The sequence below is a fragment of the Aphelocoma coerulescens genome, chromosome 2 (genome assembly GCF_041296385.1).
Source record: "Aphelocoma coerulescens isolate FSJ_1873_10779 chromosome 2, UR_Acoe_1.0, whole genome shotgun sequence".
Taxonomy (NCBI): domain Eukaryota; kingdom Metazoa; phylum Chordata; class Aves; order Passeriformes; family Corvidae; genus Aphelocoma; species Aphelocoma coerulescens.
The window spans coordinates 159485613-159510749 of NC_091015.1; the positions used below are offsets into that span (position 1 = coordinate 159485613).

The following is a 25137-nucleotide window of genomic DNA, read 5'->3' on the forward strand; positions in this document are numbered from 1 at the left end:
AAATAACTGCTAAAACGGGAAAAACAAACCAAAAAAGAACCTTGACAAGTGTCTGGCCTTTCTTCAGCTCGAGTGTCTCTGTGTCAATAAGCTTGTTCTCTTTTTGTAAAATAATCTAATGCTTGAATAAAAGACAATCAAGATCTAAAAAAGCCTGACTCACTGTCTGAGATCATCATCTTGCCTCCCCCTTACTCGTTGAAGACAAGTAACTATCTCTGGTGAGTGACCCATGCCACCTAAAGAGTGAAATATTATAGCAGGGATCAGTTGCTTTTATGAATTATATTTTTTTCTATCACTTCAGAGGAAAGTTAGACAAACTTAAAAAGGCTACTTAGCTTTAAGTAGGCTGAAGTTAGGTGTGATGTATCCTACCCTTAGCTCCTGCCATAACCAAGAAGGATAACAAGGTAGACATTTTGGCTGGGATAGAGGGCAATACTCACACCATCTCTGGCTATTTTGGATGCAATGCAGGATGAGATGCTGCATGTACCGCAGATACCTACAAGGAGCACTTTCAAACCCAAGTTACCTGCCAGCAACATACAGGGATCCACAGAAATATGCCCATGGGTGTCAGCACTCCTGAAAGAAGTGACCTGCTGCAGTGCAGAGGCCTGGACACTGCAGCTGGTTTTAAAATGGGATCTTCCTGCAGGACTGTGGAGTCTTAAAGATGTCTGGAACACTTGCAAAAATTATCCATTCAGGTAAGACACTAAATCTTACAGAAGGTAAAGGGGAAACTCATTTGGATGCTTTAATAGCTCTCCCTTAACACCTCTTTATCTTGAGAGGTCTAGATACCACTGTAAATCTTGTCTGATAGGCTTACAACCACACAGGGAGTTAGTTGGGTGTGATAGTGCTTCAGCAGCAGCTAAAATTAGAGTGCATCTTTATTTTCTCAGCCATTTCTGAGCTTCTGTTTGTCTATCCATTTAAATTTGAAGAATTTAAATTTGCAAACTGCCATTTGCCTTGTCCTTGCACTGGTTTAGCAGTGCTAAAAGTTGATACCTCCATGGCAAATGGCAGCCTGAGCCTTGGTAGCCAGGGAGTCCAAGCAGACTGAAAGTGTGTCCATTTCCTGCATGGAGGAGAGACCAGTATATCAGTCTCCCAGGCTGAATGAGCAGATGCCCGTTTACAGATGAGAAAATCCAGTATAAATGAGCACATATGCTGTGGCCAATAGCCACTGCTTTGTTCCCAGCCTGTGAATGTGCCAAGCCTATCAACAGCACCATGGAGAAGTTAATTCATAGCTACAGACAGCAGATGCTGAGGCATCCTCCACTCCCTGAAGCCTGTTTATTTCTCACCAAAAGTAAAGCCTGTGCTGTGCAAAACTCAAGATTCCTGAGACAGAAGATCTCAGCAGGTATGGCTTAAGCAAAAGTTCCTGGTTCAGAGAGCACCTGGCTCCAGAGAATGCAGCATAGCTTCTTCTAAACTTCTTTTCTTTTTTTCTTTATCATAGGCATCGTTTTAACACCTGTCTGCACAGAATCAGAAGCTATTTTGGTAGAATAATGAATATAGCTTCATGATAATCTATCAAGATAAACAGCAGTTCCTTTTTCAGAGGCAGAAGAAGAGATTTGGAGTGAGAGCACAAGGGAAGACACAGGCACCTCCAGGACGAGCACATGGAGTCCATACAGCCACCATGGGAGGCACAGGAGGGGGACACACATAGTAGCAGTGACCAGTTTAACTTGGTCTCTGTTTCTGAATCTTGGGGGAGAATGGCCTTTTAATCTGGGCAAGATTGCTCTAGATTCTTTGCGGCAGAGTGAAACTGAGTCTTGCACTTCTTCCCTTCTCCCTTGAGATTTGTACTTACACATAGGTTCCTGCCTCCAGGTTCCTCCTCCACAGCATCCTGCTGTGCTGTGGGATGCAGGTCAGTGCAGCACCAAGGATCACTGAGAGGAGCCTGTCCTCTGCCCGTGCTGCCAAAAGCACATCCCGGCTGCCCTGGCTGAAGGCGTGTGGCTGTGTGTGCTGCCACCTCACCCTTGACTGCTTGTAGACACTTTTTATTTTTGGCCATGTGCTCCAGCTGTTCCCCTTCCAGCTCCATTGCACCTTTAACTCAGCACTGAGCTAAAGGATAGAAAAGGATTATCAGTATCTGCTGGTCATAAAGGCTGTGCTCTGATACCTGCAGTTGCTTTTAAAAAGGAATATGAAAGTGCTCAGTGACACTGCCTGTGCATTTCTTTTTAACAGAAATTTTCTTAGTCCTTGTTTCTCCTCATTTTAAATAGCTTGGATTTGATATTTTTCCCTTTGGTCTTTCCCTTCTGTGTGCCAGCACTTCATTTACAGCTTCTGTTTGTGTCTCCACAGACTATTACTGTAGGAAAGTGGCACCTGAACGTTGGCCTTTGCTCACATATAATTGTAACTGACCATTGTTTCATTAAATTCACCCGTATTTGTTCTTAAAAAACATCAATGAATACCAATACATAACTAATTTGTAAATCATAAGAATGGCTTGGGTTGGAAGGGACCCTAAAGATCCTCTAGTTCCAACCACCCCTGCTGTGGGCAGGGACATCTTTCACTAGACCTGGCTGCACAGAGCTCCTTCCAACCTGACCTTGGACACTGCCAGGGATGGGGCATCCACAGCTTCTCTGGGGAACCTGTGCCAGGGCCTCACCACCCTCAAAATAAAGAATTTCTTCCCAATATCTAATTGAAAGCTACTCTCTTTCAGTTGGAAGCCATTCCCCCTCATCCTGTCACCACACCCTCTTGTAAATAGTCTCTATCTTTCTTGTAGGCTCTCTCCAGGTACTGAAATATGGCAATTAGGTCACCCTGAAGATTAATCTTCTTGAAGCAGAACAACCCCAATTCACTCAGCCTGTCCTCATAGCAGAGGTGCTCCCTCTCGAATCATCTTGGTGGCCTCCTCTGAATTCACTCCTCATCCTCAGGTGATATCTTCCTAGGTCTGGTTATTGGTCCTGTGTGCATTTTCTCAGACCCAGAGGCATGGATTTCATTTGTTGTACAGTTATTCATTTATTTATGAATCAAAGAAGAACAGATGAGGACCATATCCTACCCCCAGCTGGCAGAAGGCAGTTGAGTGCAGCTGAAATCAACTCAATTAATTGATAAAATAACAGCTGAGGACCAAGCTGGGTGAACCTCTGTGAATGCTTACTGGAAAAATGTTCTTTTCTCTCATATCCAAATTTCTACTTCAGTTTTATATTAAAGCAGCCAAACTTTCTGAAGCAGTGGACATGAAGTGGGAGGTTAAAATATTAACCATTACAGTGTTTTTCAGAACACTGAATGCTTCTGCACTTCATCTGGGCTTCTCCCTGACCTGAATTTGGACCTAATTGAGAACTAAATTTGGACCTAATTTGAGAACTAAATATCTGTCATAAACAGACATTGTGGCTGGCTTTACTGTAAGTACTTGTATCCTCAGGGCTAGAGAGCTCTGCTACAGTCTGGAGAAGTGGTGAGCCACATAAGGGGAGAAGTATTATCTGAAAATCAGGTAAAGCTGAAGTCTCTGATGTTTGACCTATGATGCAGGGAGAGGCTGGTTGTTCATTTTCCTTTGGTAGAAAAGGAAAGTAGGACTTGTAATGTCAAGGCTGAATAGGCAGCTGTGAGTAATCAAAGGAAGCGATCTTTAAGATCCTGGGAATGTAAATATGAAGAAAAGGGTGGACAAAATCATCCTCAGCTGTAAGGAAGACAGGTTATTAATGTTGGAGCTTAGCAACATGCTAAGATAAGTTCCAGGGGAGTTTGGCTGCTCTTCTCACTACATCCTGGTGGGAAGGCTGGGAAGGCATGGGGTGGTCAGTGGGGCCATGTACAACAGAGGGTCTCTCCTGGCCATGACACAGGAGGAGGCTGCATAGATGAATTCACACCCATATATGTACACAAACAGACTCTTTAACCATGTGCAGCATCAGAGCCAGATCTCCCCACAAAGGTACGCTGTGGTTCCTTGCCTGCTCTTTATTAATCCTTGGTTTTGGGGTACCAGCTTCATTTTCCTGTTGCTAAAAACTGTTTTGTCTTACAGGGATTCTTTCCATTCACAAATTCAGGACTTTCTTTCACCTGTAGCTCATAGCCTAGAAAATCAATTAATTGTATGAACCTCAACATTTGAATGTTTTTTTAGGAGCTGTGGTGAACTGAATCTTTTGTCAAAATCTTTTGTAAAAAATTGCTACCCTTGAGCTCTGCTCTGTGTGAGAAAGAGAAGGGAGTGAGATGAAATCATATGTTCCATGCAAGCTACAACTCTTTGGTGCATTAGTAATTCAGGGACTCAGTAAGGGGTTCTAGAAACTGCAAAACTTTCTCATGAGACATTTTTCACGGTAGTTGTTGGAGCGATACCATAGAATTCTTAAGATAGGGTATAGTTTTCATTATTAACAAGGTAAAAGCAATATGACCTCACTAATTTCTGGAGAGGTCAACAATATTTTTTCATTTGAAGGAGAAAGGTGAATAAAGCCCAGGAAGAAGCAACTATAAAACAGCAAAGATAAAGCTAAAAATCAAAATTCCATAAATTTATTGTCTGACAACCCCCATAGAGTCAGAAAGGAAAAAAAAATGCATAAGTGCTTGCTGGGCTTTTAATAGTTATTTTATAATTAACCAGTCAGATGAGACAGTTAAATTCCAAACTGAACATGCATTATTATGAAAATCAGAAAGTGGGTAAAAAAAAAAGAGATAAAATATAGCAATTACCCTTTATTTTTATGCCAACAAGTCTTTAAACAGAATCCTACTGGAGAGATAACTTTTCAGCAGAAAGATAAGATTTTATTGCTTCCAGGCATTTATTCTAACCCTGAGTACTCTCTTGCTCACACTGTTTTAAACCTACACAAAATAGAGACCGGTGCAGCAGAGTGGTTCACAGCTCTGGAGTTCAACTACCTCTCTGCAGTCTTAAACTCCTCTTTCTGGAGGCTACACCACAGCAGGAACTCAGATGATCTCAGAGCAATGTGGTAGCCCTCACGAAGATTTATTTCCTAGTCCTGATGCAGGAGTATCAGTCTGCACAGCTGAAGACCAGCTTGGCCTTGGTCTGCTATCAAGTGGTCATTCATATGGGGAGGGGCAAAGGGTAGAACTCAATTGCTGTAATACAAAAGAAAGTTGTTGTGGAAAGAGGAGGGACCCACACAAGGATTCTTGCTACTCTGTTGAGGCTCTTCTGCATATCAGAGGTTATCTCAGATGCCCAGATCCCAGACACTTCTGCTGTGCTATGGACGTGTATTTATAGTTCAAAGGGACTGGCATAGCAAGCACCCAGCCCCAGTGTTGGTGTTGCAGATACTCTTGACTCATCTGCCTTCTGACCAGTCCAAGGGAGACATTTCTTGTCTTCCTGGTCTGAGATTTTTAGATTATTTTCTTCATTTCTCTGTTAAAAGTGATTTTGGTAGCAGCTGTGAGCACTCAGCATTTGAGTAAATTAGACCCTGGGGTCTGCTGTTTGACTCCTTCACGGTAAAAGAGGAGCTCAGAGAACAATGTCTTCTGAAGTGGTTTTGTCCAGCATCACATGAAATCTGTAGCAGAGGGAAGTGGAAAATCCAGTTTTTCAGTTCCACCTGTCATCCTACTGAGACTGCTTTTCTGTTGCAGGAAGCAAAGGAGGTTCTTGCAATAAGCCCAACAAATTATTCTCCTGCACGAGTTTGGCTCAATTCAAGGTCAAGGAAGCAAAATAATTCATGATCAGGTACTTAAATATGGTATTGTAATGCTTATATACAAATCATCATTCCCAGGGCCATATTGACTGTGATGTTTCCTTATTTCTAAGTGCTTTACTTTGTACCCTCAAGCATTCATCAGTCTGCATTAAAGTTATTTCTGTACAGGCAAGGAAGGAAGAAAGTTATTCTAGTTTAATTGCTTCTACCGTAAGGACTGATATGTATAAAGCATATCAAGGGAAAATTTATATCTGCCAGAAGTCTGTAGGTAGTTCAGGGCATAGACTTTTTGAGCTTAGGACTCCAGTGCTCAACATCATGTATAGACATTCAGACTCAAGCAAAACAAACATCAGCTGTGCAGAAGATTGCATTGAGATATAAGAAATTATTATGTTTTCATTCTTAGTTTAGAAACATGAATTTCTAAGGGCCTTTGGGCCTGGTTTCCAGTTTTACTTTTTCTGTCTGCTTGTACCACCATGAGTTTCTGTTAATACACAATGTTATGTACTTTTGAGAGGATTTTACTGTATAAAAATAAATCTATAAAAATGTAGGGATGCAACTCAATATAGGAAAGAGTAAAAATAGCAGAGTTTCACCCTTCTATGAGGCTAAATTTCAGGAAGTGTAAGACAGATGTTTTAGCTGCACTACTTTCTATAGAAAATACCAATAAATACTGTAACACTTCTGTTAAAGTAACTCTTCCTCCTGGCTTGAAGATAGACACAATTAAGTGATGTCTTCCTGATCTCATGGGTGTGATGCCAAAGAAGACACTGAATAGCTTTTAGAGCCAGCAACATGCCATATGTCAGTATTTTTGGTTAGGCTGTCTCAGGTGTAACCTCTCAGTGCAGGAGCACATTGCAGATTCTCAGGTCAGCATTAGCTGAATGCCCCTGCCCCAGTTTCTGAATATCCTGAAGGAGGAAGAGGTAGAACATTCACAGCTCTGCTGCATTCATGGCCAGTAATAGGAATGAGAAATTAACAGGCCATAGCAGGTAAATTTACCATGCTGAACTATATACCTCCTTTGTGAGAACAACCTCCTCCCAGGGCATTTAGGCTTTTTTTTTTTTTTTTTTTTTTTTTTTTTTTTTAAGGAGAAATGAGGAAAATAAATCTTTCTCAGGTGGGTGTTTACAGCAACAGAAAAGAGAAATGCCATTTGCAGGTTACATAGCATAACAGAATAACTGATGTTGGAAAGGACTATATCCCATCCCCATGTCTGGTGTTCCAGCCTCCTGACCTTCTTCACCTTCTGCTCAACTTGCTGCTCACTGTCAGTGTCTGGGGAGCCCAAACGGGATTCCTTCCATTCAGTGTCATCTACCAGCTTGCTGTGAATACATTCCCTCTCCAGCTCAGCTCTTTTAGAAGAGGCAAAACCACATCAGCCTCAGCATCACACCCTGGAAACACTACTTGTGACCACAGGTTTGCATAAACCTCGTCTGTTTCACCGAGGTGATCATCCCCCTGTGAGTTCCCAGTGTTGATTCCCTATCTGACATCACTGATCATCCAAGTTCCCTTTGCAGGGAAACAAATTACACTTCCCAAAGTGAAATTTCCAAAGTCACAATCACCCTCTGGAGTGAGTCACAGCTCACTTCAGTGAGCTGATCATCTGAATCCTTCACATTTTCATTACTGCATATTCCTTAATGAAAACGTTAATAAAATCTATGAATTCTAATAGCAGTGTACAAAAAAGATGAAATTTCCAATCTGGGAGAAAGCGGCCTCATTTTAATCCTGGCAGCAAATATTAAAAATGGAATTACATACGACAGAAAGGAAAAGTAAGAAAATGTGATTATATGTACTCAACAGAGCTAGAATCCATATAATATTTCTAACTACTTTTTGTTATACTTCTGTGGTGAAGGGCACACGAGGCTGGCAGTGTACTTTGCAAACAGTTTGGCCAAAGGGCATCTGTTATTTATTTCTACCAAAAATGCTACTTTCAGGGTAAGAATTTAAGTAATGGCAAACACAGCAGTAAAAAAATTGTAAATCAATGTATATAGTGACTTAGTGCAGACATAAACTCTGTCTTTGGAGAGAAAAAATGTATTCAGTAGACCATTGACCTATGTCAGAGCCTTTAGAAAATAAAACTGTCCAGAGATGATTTATTTTGCTTTATTCAAAACTTGTTATTTGATATCAAATGAGATCTTGGACTTAAGCCATACTCATTCATTCCCTGAACCTTCTCACATGTATACCTTCTGCTTGCACCTTTACTGCAGAGAGGAACTCTCCACTTCAATGTTCTAAATTAATTTTTCCAGAACAGGCAATACTGCACAACATTCAGATTTGTGTTCCACTGATTTAACAAGGACGTGAGCAATGGCCAGTGGCGGTGTGCGACCTAAGCAGATGAGATTGTCAGAACCAAATAAATGAGATTTGTGGTGGTTTGTTTGTTGTTTGTTTTTTTTTCTAAATGACTATTTTGCTACTGCAGGTAAGAAAATTGTAAGACAGGAGATGTACTTTGGAAAACAATTGCTGCTGCAGGCAAGAAACTATCAGTGCAATGTGCATGTACTGCAGATTTCTTTCCCAAAGTCCTGTTCTGTTTCTAGTGCTAGTTTCATGGACCTTCAAATTGCACATTACAGAAGAGAGAGAAAAAGTTTTAAAAAATGGTGCAACCACAGACATTGCACCACTTAAAGAAAACTCCATTCATATATTATTTTAAGTTCTACTTTACTGTTTCATAATGCCTAAACCCATATAGGTTGAAATACTTATAAAATATCTGGATCAAATATCCCAGGAAAACTTCAACTAGTAATTAAAAAAAAGGAGATAACAACTATGGGGGTAAAAATAAGGAAGAAATGATCCTAGTTTTTAAATTTCCACCTCTGGAAGAAGTCCCACCATCTGACTGCGGGTACCTGTGCCTAAGGTAGAACATCTTTCCCTGGAGGTGAAAAGGTCTGTAAAGGTGAATGGACTCTTTGGTGTTGGATGATACATGCATCTTGAGCTATAGCTCCGCGTCACCTGTTGGAATAGGTGACTCTTCTCTCTGTGTATAGAGCCTGAAGGCAGGAGGATTTCCCAGAGTGGACCACTGAGTTTGATGTCTAATGTGAGGAGGTGTGAATACACTTATTTGAATGGATGAGGCTCAGCTGACCTACTTTAAACTTCTACACATGACCTGGTTATCTCTAGTGTTTGCACAGGCAGTGAGAGAAACACAGTACCACACACCTTACACAAGAAGGAGGCATCTGAGAGTGAACACAGAAATTTTATTTCAAAAATACTTTGTCTCTCCACTGACTGAATCAGGAATCTTAGTTATTTTTAAGTCAGAGATATATTTATTTTATGGTGTGCATAAGTTTAGCATAAGCTAAAGTTAAGTGGTGTGCACAGCTGAAGTCCATCCTACATATCCAGAATGAAACTCCCTACCTAATCTTACCAAACTTTTATTAGCTGGTTTTCAGTCAGGTTACAATGTAATCAGAAATACAATTTTCCAAAGACTTATTTTTTAACTGTGATCTTTTCACTGTTGAACAAAATCTTTACTAAAAAATGAGTTAACCTTTTCTACTTCCATTGTGAGAAAAAGACTTGGAAACTGCAAGTCTGTTAACACAGTGATAATATATATTAGCCTTGTTTTAAATAATTATATATAAGATCTGAAAATATTCCCAGTTAATTTCTAAAATAACTGTAAGAGCTCTATTGATCTGACCAAACAGAAGACTAAATAATGACTGAGATCATCCACTGGTTCTGTTAAAGTAAATTTTTCAAATTTGGATACCTAAAGGGTGGTATAACATTCACATTCTGATAACTAAATGATTTATTGAAGTACTTAACAAATTCAGCTTTTTAAACATGATCCATCTGCCTAAACAGGGATATTGCCATTTGAGACATACTCTCAAGGCCTCAGAGCGAGCCTAACTCCTATGCCACAAGGTTTATGAGGATCCCTGCTGTCCCAGCTGGACACTGGAAACCAAACACCACAGTCCCAGACTTTGGTCTATGGAGGCAACACAGAAGAGAGGAGGGTTTTCTCCTTGGACTGGAAATCACGTCCCTCTCTGTTGGTGCTATTCTGCAAGCAAACAAGTTAGAGAAGTTTAACCTCAGCTATTGGAGTAATGCCCTTAATGGAGTAATGTCTTAATGTAAGGCACTTTGGAACACTGTGTGGTCTCTTATACTAATGGAGATTGCTGGTCACATTTAATGTCTTTAGTAAAACATCCAGTCTCTGTGGGATTGCAATTATGAATAAAGAAGCCAGAGAATGAACAAACATCTCACTGCAGGCAAGTGAGATCAACTCAAGTTTTTTAGAGGTAATGAGTAAAGGGGCTGCAGGTACAACAATGTGCTGCACTTTGCTACCAGGAATATCTCGTTCCACTGTGTTATCTCCCACCACACAGGGTAGCCAGACCTCACAGGTCCCAATATCTGTCAGTCAGAACACTGTCTGTGCTGGTTGCCAGGGACATTTGGATTCTTGAAGGAAAATGCTGAATAAGCCCAGTGGGTGCAATGTGTTCTGGACACAGCTGGCAATATCCCTGCAGCAGTCCTAGTGCACGTGTGACATTCACGTGTACAGTCTCACCTATCCTCACTGTGTCAGACCCACTAGTCACAAACTGCAGCAGATTTCACCAACAGAAAGGAGGGAACACTAATACTCAGCCTGACATTAGTCAGTCAAAGCCATGGCACTGAGTAGCACTCAGCCCTGTTCTTCCCCTATGGATCCTGGTGTTCTTCCCCTATGGATTCTGCTTGTTCCTGCTCTCAAAATATTTATCAGAGACCTCTGATGAGTCAATATATATGTCATTATCAGTATTTCCTTTATACACTGCACTAATGACATATAGAAAACTCCAGGGGAATAGGGTGATGTAACTTTCTTCTACAAGGGTCGGGCTGGTTGGTCCCTCTCTTGAGGTACCTTCCAGAAATATTTATTCTGGCTGCAGTTGTTTACATATGATATTTACTACCTTCTGTTTTGGAAAAATGGGTATTTTGAAGACAGAATGCATATTTTTGTCGATTATTTTCCCCCTCCCTTACCCTCCCTTAGAATTTTCAAGTGTATCAGATTTGTGTCTGATGAATTTTATCACTCTATAAGTTATTATTTCTTTTCCTGAAATTTCAATATCTAAGAATGTTTCCTTCCTTCTCCACGCCAGTAAATAACAAGTACAAGGTAAGTATTCACTGAGAAGTTTCCTTCATGAAACTTCTACAAAAAAAATTGCTAAGCCTCTCATCAATATGCTTATATTCCTTCATAGAACTCTTCCGCTCCTGATGATTCAGTGAAATTATTGATCTCTTTCAGACACCCTGATTTTCATTTGTTTTCACACCATTAGCTATTTATTCTTTGAAATCCATCTTGGCCTTCCTAATTTTCTTCTTACTTAACAGCTGTTTACTTATATTTCTGTTTATTGGCTTCATTAGGGTCATATAATAAAGGATTTTTGCTTGACTCATTTTGCTATTTGGAAGTTGCCATTTAATCATGCCAGATAACTTCTGGCCTCCCTTCTGTTCCTCCTTTCCCCTTTTGTTTGTGCCTCCTAATTCCATTCTAAACTTGATCTGTAGAATGATTTTTGTTTTTTTTTTTTCATAATCGACTTTGCCAGTTGCTTTATTTTTAGCTATGGAATAATTTGACTCATTTTACAGGTTTTTCTTAATCTTTCTTATAAAGTTTTGTGCCATGTTGCTCCTTTTGTGATTACTCCCGTGTCCTTGAGTAGGAAAGAACTGAGCTGTGTTAGCAGTTAATTTAGAGGCTCAGGACTCTGACTGGTGCTGTCTAAGAAGGGGGTCTCCATAAGAGAGTCACCTCAGTGCCAGAGCCTGCCCTTCTGAGGAAGGAAACCATCCAACCCCAAAATCAGAGCAGTTGAGAGAATGGCTAAGTTCCAGCCACTGAAGTTCACTCTCTGAGGCCTCAGTAAATATTTACCTTCTTTGGTGTTTCAAGCTGCATCTTTTGACTACTGGACTATGAAATGAAATGGTTTAGTAACATTATCCATCTATAAAGATGAGAAAGGGAGGTAAGAGATAACAAATAAATTATGGGAGGTCACCTCTCAAAGTCTTTTCGTACTGGCACTTTCTGAATCATTTTCAATATGCTGCCTCAAATGAAGACAAAAACCTGGAAGGATGAGGATGCCACTAGCAGCTCTGCATATTCCACATCCCCTTCTGTGACTCACATTTTAAAGAGACTATCGACCTGCTGCCTCAACAGTTTGTGATGTGGACAGGATACACACAAAGAGTGTTTGGATGCATTCTGTGTATTTCACTGAACAAGTCTGTCTCTCCATTTCCAGCCACAGCTAGGTTTGGTGGAAACTGGGAGGCATTATTTCCAATGACAAAGTTAAAAAATAAGCTCTGACCTCATGGGTCACTAAGGTAATACACTGTTTACTGCTCACATAGTGTAAATATGGTGATGTTGCTGTTCCCATCCACTGAATTCTTAAAACTGCATTTCTCCTTTCTTATGCTTGAAAAAGTTAATGGCATTTTTCCTTTCTGTTTTGAAGTGGGAAAATATGTGGTGATAGTCTCCTAATGGTCATTCAGAATGACATGTTTGCTTACAGTAATTTGTGCAAATTGGAAATCCACTTTTCTCCTCAGGAAATGAAATCATTCCCAGTGTTGACACATGTTCCCGGACAGCTGAAATAAATGGACAGTTCACATTTCTTGGAACCATGCTGCAGGCTGCCTGAAAACTTATCTGTTATTACTTACAGGTAGTCAATCAGTTGTGAACCAGTGTCACACGAGGTGAATGAAGGCTTTGGAGTGGCTGTGTATCTGCTGGTGCCCTTACAAAGTCAGCATGAATCTCTGCAGAGAAGGCTGAGTGTAAGGCAGTGGAGCAAACCCCCTTCCACTCAGGCAGAGAGGGAGCACTTGTCTAGGCTCACCTCCCTCGCTGTGTACTTGCCTTATGTAGTAATTTTGCCTGGTGTATGCAGAACATTGGTTCATATCACTATTACAAATTTCCTGACTCATCTTCTCCTCCCTCTCAGTTTAATTTTATTTTTCAGTCTCATATAGTTCATCTCCAAAGGTGTGTTTCATTACCATAAGTGGAAAATATTCTTAGCTGATTATGTCATATGTAAAACAGAAGACAAAAGACAGTCATGTGTGGAATCTTATTATAACAAACCCAACATGTGTCTGGAAAGTTGTTCATTTTCAGTCCTAGATTTCTTATCATTTTCACAGAGACTACGTGGAGAATTTCCAAATGCAGGTGGTTAATGTAATTTGACAGGTACTGCAAACAGTGAGGTTTGGTTTTTTTAGAAAAACATTAATTCTATTTCATATAGTTTTATCTACATATAGCCAATGTATAATGAATTTAGTAATTTCTTAATATGCTTTAAAATCACTTTTTTTTTTTTCTGAACAGGAATAATGAAATGGAGAAGCTATGAAATCTGTAAATTTTATATATTTTCAGTGACATGTACATAATCATTTTCATATTGTATATCATTAGCTTTTTGGTCTTGAATTACACTCCCTAAATGTCAAAATAAAAACCCCAAACCAGAAACAATTTTGTTGCATGCTATTTCTAAAAATGAATAAGAGCATGATTATAATTTTATGTTTTCCATGAGGGAGTAACAATAGTTCTGACCAAATATCTTCAGGATATTAGAAAAACTATTATAAATTATGCATGGAATAAATATAATTAAACATTACCCAAAGGCTTCCTATTATGACTTTCAGACTCACCTCTCTCCTCACATTCTCTGCCCTTCCCATATGCTTTCATATCTCCACACACAACAGGTTATTGATAAACCTGGACTTTGCTTGGATTGCAGCAGCCATTGAGCACTGCCTCCATCCTCAAGACTCTTAACCAAGTACCACAGGTGATTTGGCTTTGACACGTAGATAGCTAAAATAAGGATATCGTGTTTTGCTTTGTGTTTTTAAATAAGGTAGCAAAGATAGCATGCTTTGAAAGTTAAGTGATAGCTCAGCTGTTCTGAACAGGGATTCCCAGGCCACAAGAACATGGAGTTTCCATCCATTGAGCACAGCACAGTGGGCTCCTCTGGTGGCCCACAAAAGCCAGTGAGTACTCTGGAAGCAGTGGGGAGAGGTGGATACATTTGATTCCCCTTGCTTTACTCATAAGAAGGCTCAATGCAGGAGCCCCTGGGTGAAACTCCATGGCCTGTGCTATGCAAATGTTTAGTGCAGCTCATTGAATGGTCTTTTAAGTGAGCAAAGAGACTGGCAGCATTTCTATTCTTCAGTACACAGAAGGATAAAAGGCATCTGTACATATGAGCAAGAAATATATCCATCCTTTAAGAAGTTATTACTCCATGCCTTGTGAACTTCTGCTTTCTATATGAAAAATTATATTTATTCTTAACATACATAGAGGAGCAGATAGAAAATGGAATTGAGGGAGAGCTTCCTACATGTCTGACCCTATAAGAATTACCCTTTTTACCTGCTGCAGTGCAGGGATCCTAGTCTCCAGCACCTATAATTGGGAATAGAAATCATTGCAGATTGCAGCAGGACACCACCACAGGCAGGTGCACCGTGGTGTCCTGAGCAGGATCACGGAAAGGACAGACAATAACAGGAAGATGTGCCTCTGCACACATCTCTGTCCACAGCCAACCAGACTCAAAAGGGAATTTGCTGCATGTTTAAAAGGGAATTGTAGCACCATTTTATGGCCATAAAGGAACCAAAATTAGGATCTGTCATTAAGAGACCGATGTCTCTCCTGAGGCTGCTTCTGGATGGGGTCAAGAGCCTCCTTTTTTTTTTTTTGCTTGGAGACTTGGATTAGTGCTAAGAAAATACTAATACTATTAATGAAAAAAAAAGTAAAAAATATTTTGAAAGTGTGTTGGTCTTTCCCACATTTTGTTATCACTAAGTTTAATTTCCATGTGATTTTTAAAAAGCACATAAGGAAAATCTTTATACTCTAGATTGAATGAAAAAAATGCAAACCAAAACAACAAAAAAACACCCCAGAGAAATAACAAAAAAATAAACCTTGCAATCACAAATAGATTGACTCTTTCCTGGTCTATTTATTTAACTGTTGAGAAATTCTCTTTCTTGTTTTAAAATTAATTTTGTGAGAGAAATCATGCTGATATTATTCCAATATAAATAAAAAAAGGAAATAATAAAATATTAAACCCCTCTACATCTAAAAAATCCAAGATAAATCCAGTTTTTCTTTCCAGCTCTTAAATAACAAGCTCAATAAAAATATCTGATTTCCATAAGGATAATATGTCACTTGCTATTTGACATGACTGTTTTAATATCACCAGAAAATTAGCAAATTTGCTCTTCACTAAGGGTAAATCATGTCTGACAAGCTTGGCGGCCTTATACAATGAGGTTACAGCCTCAGCGGGTGAGTGAAGAACAGGTGATGTCATTTACCTCCATGACATCACTTGCTCTTCCCTCATCACATTTAACACTGTTCCACACGACATCCTTGTCCAGAAATCTGGAGAGGGACTTTTTACAAGGACGTGTAGTGAGTGCTCACTACATGCTCACCTCAAGGTACTTTACCTGGAGTCCTGTGTGCAATCTTGGAAGCCACAATAAAAGAAAGACATAAAGCTGATCGAGAGTGTCCAAAGTGGGACTATGAAGGTGGTGAAAGGTCTAGAGGAGAAGCCCTATGAGGAGCAGCTGAGGTCACTTGGTCTGTTCAGCCCAGAAAAGAGGAGACTGAGGGGAGACTTCATTGCAGTTACAGCTTCCTTGTGATGGGAAGGAGAGGGGCAGGCACTGATCTCTGTGGTGACAGTGACAAGACCCAAGGAAATGGCCTGAAGTTGTGTCAGGGGAGGTTTGGGTTGGATATTAGGAAAAGGTTCTTCACCCACAGGGTTGTGGGGCACTTGAACAGGCTCCCCAGGGAAATGGTCACAGCACCAAGCCTCAGAGAGCTCAAGAAGCCCTTGGACAATGCTCTCAGAAACATGGTGGGATTCTTGGGATGTTCTGTGCAGGGGCAGGGGTTGGACTCAATGCTCCAACTCAGGATAGACTATGATTCTATGATTCTATTATCCTGTGATAGGACAAGGGGAAATGGCTTTAAACTGAAACAGGGCAGTTTTAGGTTAGACAGGAGGAAGAAATTCTTTACAGTTAAAGTGGTGAGGCACAGGCACACTTGCCTAGAGAAGTTGTGGATGCTCCATCCCTGGATGTGCTCAAGGCCTCGTCAGATGTGACTTTGAGCAAACTGGTGTAGTGGAAGGTGTCCCATCCCATGTCAGGTGCAATGGAATTAGATGGTGTTTAAGGTCCCCTCCAACACGAAAAATTCTATGACTATGAAAGATATTTACTTTTCCCAGTGTTTTCTTGTAACTGCAAATGCCTCCATGGGATGCCTTTTGCATAGAAAATTTTCAACATTTAAACAAAGGAATGGAGGAGAGGGATCTAAAACCAAATATAGTAAATATGAATCAGCCAGTTGCTCATCCAGCCAAAGCAGCATGTGCTCTCCATGTTCCCCCTACATGAGCAGTCATCCATGCCCTCACCTCTCACTGGTGCTCTCTTGTAACCATCAGATCTAGCCCATGTGTTCTCAAATTTAAATGCAAGCAGCTGTGGAACTCCAGAAATGCTCCAGATGTGGAAGTCATGTAATTTCAGGCACTGGAATTCACAGCCCTGCTTTGATATAAGGTCTCAGAAGGACTGTAAAACAGAGAGGGTAACTCCTGGATAATACAGCAGTTATCCCCTTACCCTGCCATCCTGCAAAGAGCCACACACATAAGGCACCTGAGCCTGTACCTAGTGCTGCTGGAATGAAAGAAAATTTACATATAAACTTCAGGTTTTGCAGAACTAAGTATCAGAAGCTGTATCTTACTGCCAGTATTTTTTGGTTAACTAGCTTCCCACCTGAATACCTGCCTCCTTCTTTCTTTCCTCCCTTCCCTATTTTCTTCTCTCCCTCCCTTTCTCCCTCTCTTCCTTCTTTCCATCTAGAATCAATCCATCACTGTGTATTCTTAAGGAACACTCAGTACCACAAAATTTATGTGGAGCTTTCTGATATATCAATGAGACCATCTTGTAGCTGAAGAAGCAAACAGAGAGAGCTTTGAAGATTAAATTGCAACAGGGCTGCAGAGTAACTTAGCTTCTTGTAAATTGTGCCTCCAAGCCCATTACACCATAGGAATGGAAGGTGAACTGGGACTACAACCACCCTAACTCACCCTTTCCCATTCCCACTCCTGGGAATATTGTAAACATGAAAACTTTCTGTGTCGAATTCAGAGATTTCTTTTCCAGGTTGTTCTGTGATGAAAATTCAGCTGACCTGAACTTGGATTAAAGAGGAGTGCAGTTTTGATTGGAAGTCTGGAGAATAAGATTTAAATTCAACTGAGTTTTGTTTTAATTCTAAATCCCTTCCAACCCTGAACTAAAAGGGAGTGCTAAGAGTAACTAATAGAGCTTTCAAGACATATACTGAATTTTAAGTGCACTTTCCTGTTCTTTCATTTTGCTTTGGAAATGTCACAGGTTTATGCAATTTATTGGAAAACAGCAATTAGGAAGGGGAATCCAAGGCACAGCAAGTTACCCAACTAGCCCAAGGCCACATGTGACCTGGTGAAGAAAAAAGCAAAACAAACAAAAAAGCAGTCCAGGTTTTTTGTCCCCATCTCCTGCTGTAGCCACCAGAAATACCAGACCCTAAACATTCTCCTGTGTGTCTGCACTCTACAGCAAAACACTTAAACTTTAATTCTGGTAGAATCATAGGATAGTTCGGGCTTGAAGGAAACTTTAAAAGTTATAAACCCCAACTCTGTTGTAGTGAACAGGGTCATCTTCAACTTAATCACGTTGCTCAAAGCCCCATTCAACCTGACCTTGAATGTTTCCAGGGTTGGGGCATCTACCACCTCTCTGGGCAACCTGTGCCAGGGGTTTTTTTTTAAAAAAAGTTTCTTCCTTATAACTAATCAAAATCGACCCTCCTTCTCTTTGAAATGATTATCCCTTGTCCTGTGACAGCAGGCCCTGCAAAAATGTTGGTTCCCTTTTTTCTCATAGGCCCTGTTCAAGTGCTGGAAAGCTGATGTAAGCACTTCCTTTTCCAAGCTTTCTCTTCTTCAGGCCGAACAGCCCCAATTCCCTCAGCCTGCCTCCACAGGAGAGGTGCTGCAGCCCTATGATCATCTTCATGGGCTTCCTCTGGCCTTGCTCTGGCAGATCCATGTCCTCCTTCTGCTGTGGACACCAGAGATGGATGCAGTAGTCCAGATGGGATCTCCTCCAGCTATTTTCCCCCAATTTTTTTTTATCTTTTAAAATGTTTACTAGCTTCTTTGTCCATTTGAAATTATTTTGTACCATGCAAGAAGTCTTATTTGCATAGGGAGATTTGATAGCAAGAGGGAACATTCTTCAGAACAGAAGCAGAGCTGACAGGCTGGCGTGTCCTTTGCCGCGATTGGTGTGGAGCTGCTGAGTAGATGAATATTTGTGATGCAACCATTCCTCTTAGCAACTGACCTTTATTCCTGATCAGTCCCTGTGCTTTTTGGCTTTTCTATGAAATGTTGAAATGAAAGGAAGAATCCTCAAATGTCTTTTCTAGCAGAGAATCAGGAACTATCAAAGGACTCTGCGACAATGAGAAAAATCTAAAAATGTTTAACAGCAAAGAAAGCTGGCACAATATAAAGTAGATTTCAGGAGAAAATACAGTGTGGGAAGAATAGAAAAATTATAGAGCAACACAGACACACACACACACAAAGAAGTTTTAACAAGAAAAATTAAATGTTTGGGGAACAAAATAAAGAGAAGGGAAAGCCCTGGTCGTGAAAAATGGCATACATATAAAGTATGTAAATGAATTAAATTAAGATTTTACAATAAAAGAATTTTTTTTTCCTGGCCAGAAAACAGTTTATTGCAAGGTTACTCAGTGCAGGTGTTACTCTTTATCATGCATCTATCATGTGTCTTTGAAAGTTTGCCCCAGCAGCAAACAGATGCTGAGATTAAAGATTTGAGTGAAATATTCCACTGTGTTTTGGGTCAAGAAATCTGCCTTATAAACCAGAACATGCTCACACTCAGTTTGATCAAGACTCATTGGAGTTCAGGATTCTGTCCTTTGAGGAAAAAAACAGTTCAAGAAGCTTGGCATAGCAGTAGAGGTGTGATGTAGCAATACTTTATAGCACAGGCCTCTGCAGTGGTTTGTGTGAATAAAGTCTAATCCAGCAGACTGTCTCAAAACCTGCCAGCTGCCCTGGCTGTGGAACATAAGACTTACCACAATGTCAGAAATAACATTTTTCAACTCATTTATCCACTTATGGACTAGGGCCAGAGTCAAATACTTCAGAATAAGATGAAATAGCTCTCACAGGAGACAGCTATATGATAATCTGCCTGAGTAATGCTCTTATCCTAGATCTTAACAGTTACTGTTTGTCTTGAGCTTTGTATCATAAGGATTCATCTGTCTTTCCTCATCTTAGCTGTTTTGTTTACCGTAGCTATTCTGTGTTATATTATTTATAGGTACACAGACTTCCTCCTTTCCTCTCTCTACATTCTTGGTCTCGAACACTTGCAGTGGAAATGTGCTGCATGTTGAAATGGTGTTTTCTGGGGGAAAAAAGTAAATAGTTGTATTGGCTTTTCTCCCTTCAAAAAGAGACATTTGAGAATCTTCTCTTGATGTCCAGAATGCCAACTTTTCTCACAGTATAAAAGATGCTGCTGTGGTTTCCTGTTATGTGGGGTGTCCTGTGCTCATGGCTGGCCCCTGTAAAGGTGAGTGGCAGCATGACTCCATGGTGTATTTATCCCAAGAAGCTATTTTTCATAAAGACTAGTGAAATTTAAGGTATCAGCTAAATTTGTATCTTAGCAACTCCACTCATGTAAAGACCTTCATCTGTGGCTCCAAGCCAAATCTAGACTTCTATGCAAACAGAAGAGAGCCTTTTTTTACAGTGGGCTCATTATCTGACTGGTCAAGATGGAAGCAGAGCTGGTAATGCAATAGATAAACATTCTGATCTGAGACAAGTTTGGCAAAACCCTTGTTTACATCACAGATGACCTTTTATTTTATAATTTGACTGCCATTTTTTAACATTTTAGGGCAGAGTTTTGCTGGAGCAGCAGTAACCGGACAAAAACATAAAAATGTGAAAGTGGATAAAAGCTGAGTGAAGGGGAAAGGTGTGAGGTAAACAACTGAACATTACTGTTAGGTGGGATGAAACTCAGATGACAAAGTGGTGTCCTCAGCTGAGGTGAGGTCACACTGCTGAGACACTCAGTCCTTCACTCTCGTGTTGCCCCTGCCTTATCCCATTGATCTCTACATTCCCCAGCTTACCCAGCTGGGCAATAAGAGATCATCCTGTTCCTTGCAAATTCGTGTGGTTTTTGTCCTGGGAGCAGGTGAGGGTACACAAAGGGAGAAAGAGGAAGATATAAGAAGGCTGGATCATGATTCCTCTTTCTCTTCTATAGTCTGATATATTTTTCTTAGCCAGCTCTGCTGTGTCTGTGATGATACAAGAGCTACTTTTATCTATGTAAACTTTACACCTATTCCCCAAGGAGCATAATGACCCTCTAATTTTATTATTAATCTCTCTCCAGTGGTGTGAACAAAACATGTCATGATGGAGGTTTTATTTAACCTCCTCACTATGGCTTGCTGCCACAAATTCCTCTGACATTCTCTGCAATGACAGCTGATCTCTGCTTCTCTCTCCCAAATGACTGCAGGCTTATAGGAGAAATCACAGTTTACTATTTTCCCCAAGAAAATGCAAAGGTTGATCCATGTGTTTGAAGGTACAGAGCTGCCAATTAAAAGTCAGCATTTTTTTAATGAAGAAAAAGGGTTTAACTTTCTTCTATAACACATTAGCACAATTCCATAATTTCAAAGGTTTCTTGAAACTATTGAGCAGAGCTGAAAATAGGACCCAATACCCTTAACTAGGTGTAGCTGCACACATGGGAATTATTTAAGCATTAGTCATGTCAGATGACATGACTAATGTTGCATCCTGACAGCCTGCTCTGGTGCCTCCCTCTATTTTGCTTCTAGTCAGAGCTTGTGAAGCAAAACACTAGTTTAAACAATGAACAGTTCCTGAAAATAAACTCAGTCTTGGGTCAGATCCCTCTACCTTTCTTTACCTCTGTTTTCTTTCTGCCCCTTTGCCTGTAACAACGTCAACAGTTAATTTTGCTGATTGTTTTAGTTGTTTGGTTGTTTGAATATTTTTGTTTGGTTTGGTTTGATTTTTATAAAGAATTTATATTTTATAAGAATAAACATAGTTGTAGAGAACACAAATATTTCAGTTGGGAAATATTTCCAGGGTATTTATTTATTCCAGTTTGAAACGTCACAGTATTGATACATGCATATCTCCTTGCTGTACATTAGCATGCTGTTTTATGTCTTGGCTGATGGATCATAGGATCTTTATCAGTGTATTCTGTATCTTCCCAGCTTCAGTGAATCATGGGAGATGCAGTTTGTCAGAGAAAAGTGTAACGATGCAATTGGATCACGGTTACTGTAAGGTACTCTGACAATATTCTGAAAAGCAGAACTTTCAGTTATTGAATCTTTCGGAAAATTTTGTACTCCAATGTTAAAGCTGCATTGAAAAATAAACATGACTTCCCCACTGAAAAATGCTTTTTGAAAATCCAATTTACCATCAGCCCTTACAACCAAGAAGCTTAAATACAGCACTTTCAGCCACCACTGCTTGCTATGGCTTTTCACAGTGAGTGGATCACCAGTCTCAGCCACTGCTCTATAAATAACCACACAGCCCTAATATGAAAGACAGGCCCACAGAATTGCACAGCAAAATTTGGAGGCAGCCAGGCTTACCAGAGATTCTCTGTGGATAGAGGGATCCAGCTGCCCAGTCTGCACACAAGCCCTAAGCAGGAGACAGTGAAGTCACAAATTCAGTTGTGTTTAACTCTAGATGCACATGTTTTACAGAAAAAAAATGGAAATTTAAAGCTCATTTCCACACAGGTTGGCGGATTACTTTTTCAGAAATCGGGAGGAGTCAGGCATTTATTTAAACCTTTGGAATGTTTCCTTTGCATATTGAGTCATTTTAGATACCAAAAGACCCTGTCCATCCGGGTGAACTATATTCTCTAGAGTTAAGCAGCAAATCACAGACACAGGTCTGACCAGGACCCCTTTAATCACATCTGCTTCTCAGAGCTTCTCAGAAAAGGGCACAAATCATATGCCCTTTTAGTCTCCACATTTTCCTCCCACCTCCCTATTGTGTCTGCGTTCCATCCCCATTTCTCAGCATTTTTAGCCCTTTGTGCAAATAATGCTAATATAGCAAAATAATAAAATGAAATCTTCAGGCAATGTGCAGGAAGCCTTCCCTGCTCACACAGAGACTACCACTGCTATTCATGGGAATAGGAGACTTTAATGAGTGTCTCTCTAAGATCGTTACTCATATTAATCCTCAATAATAGAAAAATAAAAGTAAAATATATTCTTTCATCAGTCATCTAAATGTCATGATCTAGTGCTTTAATAAAGAAAAGAAGAACTGAAAAGGCTTTATATTTGGAGCAGTATCAAAACAAGAACTTTCTTCTTCTCATTGAAATGAAGTGTGGCTTTTTTTATTCTTTGAATGAACAGCCACTGCATTTCTGTGTCATGCTGTTATTTGCATGAATGACTCTGAACCTAGAAAACTTAAATGTCTGTAAGTTAAGGATCAGCTGCTATGACAAGACTAATGATTTCATTAATTATACAAGTTCTACAAGGTCGTGCCTGTGGCTCTGAAACCACAGAAAGATTTTAAAGAAAGATGGACACTACTGGCTGAAGCCATAGGCAGCCAGTGCACATATTGAAGCAAGTGGGTAATCTGCTTGGATGAGTTTTGTAGCTAATTCCAGAACTCATTATCTGCCCTGAGATGAGGTTTAGTGTGTAGATGAAGGGATGGGCATCTCTCCCAGAAGAGTGTCTGTTTGGTAGTATTGGTGAAAAGGTGAGACGCCAGTAGGTGGAATTTAAGTATATGTAATGTTGCTCCATAATTTTGTACTTCCAATAAAACTCTTATTACTGATTGCTCGACATCCTTTGTTCAACTTCCTACTTGACGAATGTAATAAAATGAGTTGTTAAAAAAATCTCACTGGGGTTCTTTCACCAAACAGGAATTCTGTTTCCTCTGCACCATCATCTTCTCACTTCTCAGCTCTGTCAGGATGTACTCCTGGGCAGAGCTGTTTTGCCAGGCCAGTCATTAAGAAAGTCCACAACAAACAACCCAAAACATAAGAGGAATATGAGTTTGTCTGGAAAATACTGATATTTGGGGTACACAAGAACATTGAGGTGTTTGTACTATTGTGTGTAGTCAAATCATGGTTCTATTATTTTTCTTTGCAATTTTAGAGGCACACATCAAATATTGTGTAGTTTAAAACGAAAACCAAAGGTGCACTTAGCATTAGGTTAAAAGGCATGAGTAGGGTAATCATTTTTTCTTCAATCACAATACTTCATTTATCTATCTCTGAACTGAATCTGGTGCATCTGGCAAAAAAATGTTTCTTTCAAAAAGTCATCCAAACTTGATTTGAAGATAACAGAACATGATATCATTGCTGGATCTGTACTACAAAAGAAGAAGGTCTGATGGTCAAAAAAGATAAAAGCAACATTCATGGACATCTGTTCTGGCTTCCCTGCTATACAATACATTTTTACAACCAACATGAAAGTACAGCTGAGAAGAGAAAAAAGATTGCTTTTATTAGCTGGTATCTGGTAACATTTAACTCTTTCTACTGTGCCAGTTAGGGGCTCTGAGAGGATAACTCTCTGCAGAATTTCACAGATATTAGTCTTAGCCTAGACTTTCTCTGGGCAGCAAACACACAGAAGGTCGAAACAGCCTTTGTTGCATCTGGTTCCTCACCATGCAGTTGGCAGAATTCTCTGCCCATCCTTCCAAGCTGAGATCCTTCTCAACTGGAAGTTTTCACTCCATTGCACTGCAAGGATCATAGGACACTGGAGAGTGGTCTAGCACAGTTGACACCAGCTGGCCTGGCTAAGTTCATGGAGCAATGCCTTCTAGAGCTGCTTCTCAGCTCACCCTGTGCCAAGGGGCCTGAATGTGCCTGATGCTTGGCGACCAGCGGAGCTGCACTGCCGCCCTGAATACTTGGCAGTTCCTCCTGCTACAGCCTGCTGTCTTGACTCATGCTGTTGTGGCTTCTTCAGAGGCCACCTCACACCTCATTAGACCCTCTCAAGATCTTGAGTCAGCAGGTGTGGCTTGGAGGTAGGGATAGAGTTATTACTGCCAGAGTCAAATCTGACCCCAGCTTTACTGCACTCACATTTGCATGTTGCTGTTTGCACAATAATTGCAAAATGAAAGGGGAGCAGATGACAACAGGATGGCGCCAGGAAAACCCCTGGAAATGCCTGCACCTTCTCCCCAGCTGCAGTTCATTAACTTACCCACAGGAACTGTAGGTAAGACCACACAGGAACTGTGTGAATACTAGTGAAGTAATCCCTGCATATTATTTTTTTCTGGGAAACCTTCATAGCTGTGGTCTGTAACTTGAAACTGTACATATGCAGGATTCAAGAAATAAAGCTTATTTTTATTTTACATAATTCAGTATTTTGTTCTGGTTTGGACTTGCAGGTCCTGGCATCTTAGCTCTTTGAAATTCCATCTGCAGAAATCGTGACACTTCTAGTGACACCTTTATCATTTCATAGGCGAGTCTACTTGTTGCTGACTTCACAACACTGTCAACCATTTCCTATCCTGGATTTTGTTTTACCAAGAGAAACTTAGTAAATATGCACTGTCACAATTACGGGAAATCCATGTGTTTATAAGAAATGCTGAATTCTTGGACATGAAAGCATCTGAAGGGTAATCAGTTGTGCTAGTTTGAAAACAAACCAGTGGGAGGCACCAAGTCAGAATAACAATTTAATGGAAATTAAAGGAAAGGAAAAGAAAAGTAAAAGAAAACACTGACAGAGTCAAGATACAACTTGAGTCCCTGTTAGGCAGGGTGGTGGTAGCAGTCTGGTAGAATGGTGGCTGCAGTCCTCTGAAGTGGTGATCCTGTAGTAGAAGGGGTCTGC

The 25137-nt window shown here is 40.3% G+C and overlaps 1 long non-coding RNA gene across 1 annotated transcript; it reads left to right on the forward strand.

Moving 5' to 3' along the window:
• Positions 1–3829: 3829 nt before the first annotated feature.
• On the forward strand, positions 3830–12755 carry LOC138106018 (uncharacterized). Its single transcript, XR_011148875.1, has 3 exons — positions 3830–3994; positions 5686–5782; positions 12620–12755. It is a non-coding gene; the product is annotated as an uncharacterized lncRNA (long non-coding RNA).
• The last annotated feature ends 12382 nt before the right edge of the window (positions 12756–25137 follow it).